Here is a 4,799-nt window from a genome sequence, read left to right on the forward strand (position 1 = left end):
CACCAAGATGCTATATGATTTGAACATCAGTTATTCATAGTGACTTGCCCAAATTTGAAAAAGAAAACTCTCAATTTGATAGCTAAGAAATAAATCATTAAATTGAATTTGGAATATCCTATACTTTCATTCTTCTGGTTTCAATTAATGTCCTTGATCCTATTGCTCTGTTTTGTTTTGTCTTGTTTTGTTTTTCTTTGTACCAATTGTTTTTGCCTCTTTAATTAACTGAAACAAATATTAATCTTCAAAGATGAGTTCTTAGGTCTGACTGTACCAAGCACAACCTTCTCATGACTGAGGTGAAAGTAAAGGCACAGCTGCTGGAGGTATACCCAATTAAAATAGAAAGCAGGATTACAGAATTATGTCATCAATTTCCTCACGGGATCAAAGATCAAGTTATATAGAATGAAATGTCTCATAGAGAAGCTGAGAAGAGAGTAATAATCATCAATAGAATCTTATCTATGGCCCTCTGTATATGAAAAAAGCATCTTAGAATATTGGCAAAATAAAGGGATCAGATAACTAAATGAAACTAATGTACCAAAATCATAGAAGATGACAAAAATAAAGGTATCTGGAACAGAGACATTTGATAAAGAAGTAACTTGATATTAAGAGAAATCAACAAAATACTAAAACTTTGGGGGAGCAAAATGTTTAACATAGTTATTAAATCTGTGACAGCCTCAAAAAATATGTTTTATGTTGTATAATTTACAACTTGATTGGTGACTGCTAGGATGTGGAATATTAACTAAGATTTTGGATCTGAATTTGTAGAAATGATAAACCAACAGTGTTTTAAATTCTTACAAAGCAAGGCAAAAATAGCTAGAGAAAGATACATGATACAAAGAAACAGTTCATTTGGTATATGGGAATGTATTTGTGAACTAGGCATTAGTAAAGTAGAGTTGTCCATGAAAGATATTGAAACAATTTTGAACATACTCATTTATAATGGTAAAATGGAAATGATCATGATAGCTACAAAAGAAAGTATGATTGGCAGTATTGATAGACATATGAAACTGTACAGGGCTGCTATAGGACTGGTAGTCTAATCATACAGCCTCCTGACTATATACACTGAGTACCTTGTGGACTCTGGTTTCTGATGATTGCCATGAGGGTGGTGAAATTGTATTTATATGATAGAGTGACTGGAATTTTAATAGCAAAGTGTTCATTTTAATCACATTTTACAAATGTAGGAAGAAAAGAAGAAAATGAAGTTACTTTGAAAGCTATGAACAATATTTATGATGAAGTATTGAAGTTAGTTAAAAGCAAACTTTACTCAAAGGGATGCAGACTTCCTGTTGTGAAAAACATTTGTATTTATGAAGATTCAAAATTCTGATATGTATATATCAATAAGTGGGCCAAAATATACATGAGGCAGCTGTTAGAGATTAATAGTGAAGCTATTCCTTCTATTAAGAAAGGACAGTGAAAATTTAAGGTGTCACCTACTAAACTGTCAAGAGAGATTCTTTTTGAATGGTGGTTAAGAGAAAAATAAGCTACAAAATAATTCTAACATTTGCCAAGGACAGAAGTAATAAAGGAAACTTGAATTTTTTCTTTTCTATGTTGTCACTAGAGACAAGGAATTTTGAACTAATACAGATAATATTATTATATAATAAAAGTATTATATCTGGTTCACTACCACTATTATCATTTTCTCTTCGTCAATTGAGCAAAAAGTTGAAAGCTTCCAGATGAAAAAGCTTAAAGGTAGAGAAGCAACAAAAGCAAGGACAACTGGATGCTGAGTAGGTAGATAGGAAGAAAGGTTAAGCATTGCTCCACTCCCTCCCCTCACACATTCTGTTTATTCCCACATAATAGAATGGAAAAGCATTTGTTAAGCACTGTTCTTACTTACTATTTGGTAAGAACAGTGACCAATTCTGAAGACATAAAAAGAAAAGAGATGGTTTCTGCCTTCAGGGAGCACATGCTGTAATTTGGATAGACAGCTCATAAGAGAGGATTCACTTCAGGGCAGACAAAAAGGCCTTGAGTCCAGCTGACAAAACAGCTGGACAGATGGGAAGGATCTGTGGACCTTGGGGAGCAGTGGCAGGGCAGACAGCCCTGAACCAATGACTGGAAAAGGGTTAATGGAGTGGCCCCAAGGGTCAAAGTGGAGCGTCTGAGTCAAGATGGAGATGAGCTGGAAATAGATATTCATTGTCTGGTAGGAGTTTGGTAACTGGATATTAGGGATTGAGGTGGGGGGATAGGGAAAGTTGCCCCAAGGCAAACTTATGCTGATCCCTGAATTTGTCCCTTGGTGGGCTGAGGCAAGTGAGGGTAAAGTTCTCCTTTCCCTGTGATGGTGGCTCATAGCATTGGTACATTTTCAGGCCATGATGTTGTTGGGCTGGTGCAGATATGTAGTATAACAGAAGAAAATTTCAAGTCAAAGTCATGATAATTACAAAGTATGTATTAGTATAAATATGTGTGTATGTATATATTAATGTATATATTTTGATTACTATTCTTGCTGAGTAATATTATTTTCATTTTTTTAAAAAAAAGAAAAATTAATTGTCCTTGGAAAAATGTTTTACTCTAGATAGATCATTCTACTTTCATTTCTCTCTCCCTCTCCTTTCTCTCTCTCTCTCTCTCTCTCTCTCTCTCTCTCCTCTGCACCTTCTCTTTTTCTTTTTGTTTCTGTCCCTCTACCTGTTGCTCTCTGTGTATTTCTTTCTCTCTCTTTCTCCCTCTCTCCCTCTTCTTTTTTCTCTACTCCCCCTCTTTTTTTCTCTCTGTCCCTCTCTCTGTTTCTCTGTGTCTCTCTATCTCTGTCTTTCTCTCCTTCTCTCTTTCACTCCTTCTCTCTCTCTTTTCTCTCTACCCTCTCTTTCTTTTTGTCTTTGTCCCTCTTCATGTTTCTTTCTGTGTATCTCTCTGTCTCTTTTTCTCTGTGACTCTGTTTCTCTCTGTGTGTGTCTCTCTCTGTCTTTGTCTCCTTCTCCCTCTCTCTTTCTCTCCCTCTTCTTTTTTCTCTAATCCCCACTATTTTTTCTCTCTGTTCCTCTTTATGTTTCCTCTCTCTCTGTCTTTCTCTCTGTTTCTCTGCTCTTTGTGTCTTTCTCTGTCTCTGTGTCCCTGTCTTTGTATGACATTGTAATACTGGAATACTTTATAGTGATAACTTCTATAACTTTAAAAAATGATAATGTTGGTAATATGCTTTATATCTTGTTTGAGACTCACAGCTACCTATGAGGAAGGTATTCTTATTCCTATTTTATAAAGGAAGAGACTGAGGTTTGGAAGAATTTCATATCTTAAGTATAGTCATGCCAGGCAGCTTGACGGCCCAGAGAATAGAAAATTGCAATCAGGAAGAACTGTGTTTAAATTCTCCTTCAGACAATTACCAGCTGTGTGATCCTGGGCAGATCTCTTAACCTCTCTTAAATTAACACCTATCTCAGAGTATTATTGTTAATATAAATGAGAAAACATAAATAAAGAATTCTGCAAACTTTAATATGTTACATAGTGTCATATTTTCCTTAATTAATTAAGGTTATACATTAATGTATAATGCTCTGTTTTCTGGGTGCTCTGTTTTTTGGGATCATATTTGGAATTTTTCTTGGCAAAGGAAATAGAGTGGTTTTCCATTTCCTTTTCCTTCCAATTCATTTTATAAATGAGAAAACTGAGGCAAATAGTGTTAAGTGACTTGTCCTTGCTCACACAGCTAGGAAGTATCTTAGGCCAGAATTGAACTCAGGCAGATGTGTCTTCTTGACTCTAGGCCTGGCGCTCTATTTACTATACTACCTAAATGCCCCCAAATTCTACATAAATATTAGCTATTAGTAATGTTAGAAGCAAATTTTGAACTCAATTATTCTTGACTATAATTTAAGTACTATTATAAAATACATAATTGGTGCTATATTAGCTGCCAAAGTTACTCCTTTCCATTAGATTTGTGCAATGGGAATGTATATAGGCAAACACTATCAGATTTATTTAGCTGGCACCATTTACAGGATGATTTTGGACACCTGTTTCTGGAAGAATATATTATGGACTGGGCCATGGCACCTTGCATTAACCTACCATGTGGTTGGGACAGAAGTCTTTTGGACTAGATGCACAATTGGGACTGTCAGCATCTTTAAAACATTGATTCAGCACTGGTTTTGGGTTTTGCTGCATCTACATCTGAGGTTGAAGTTGACTCCTTTACTCATACCATGTGGCAAGAGGAGAAGGCTTGAAGACCTCCTCTGTCTCTAACTCTTGGCCACACGACCCCAAGCAAAGGATCTGGATCTTGTGTTTTCATTTTTTTTTTATGTTCTAGGTACAATGATGAGGTCTCATATCTGGAGCAAAAGCAGGAAACATGGAGATCTAGGAGGCCAGGAATCTAGTCAGATGTAAACAGCCTAGAAAGGATACTTGAGGTCTTGGACTTCAGGGCAGAACAAACTAATACTGCCAAGCTTTGGACTTGAATTTTGGGGGGGAAGTGGTATGTAGGAAAGTCATAGGTCCCTCTATCTGTTTCTCTCTCCACAGAACCTGAGGTAGTGGTGGGAGGGGACTATTCCCCATAGTGTGCTAGTAGATATTTAATAATAAACTCTCTGGGGGAAAAATATGCTCGACATACTTTTAAGTTTAATGGGCATTATCCATCGACTTCTTAAGTCTTGATGATCAACAATTAACATATTCATGCCCTTTCATATGGTGTTTGCTGTTTTCTCAGATGTCAATGCTCACATTAGAAATTTAAT

General features: G+C 36.0%; 1 pseudogene; it reads left to right on the forward strand.

The window, feature by feature from the left end:
- The first annotated feature begins 293 nt into the window (after positions 1–293).
- On the forward strand, positions 294–1,073 carry LOC100915342 (annotated as a pseudogene).
- Positions 1,074–4,799: the final 3,726 nt, after the last annotated feature.

This window comes from Sarcophilus harrisii, chromosome 4 (genome assembly GCF_902635505.1).
Source record: "Sarcophilus harrisii chromosome 4, mSarHar1.11, whole genome shotgun sequence".
In the NCBI taxonomy this organism is placed as follows: Eukaryota; Metazoa; Chordata; class Mammalia; order Dasyuromorphia; family Dasyuridae; genus Sarcophilus; species Sarcophilus harrisii.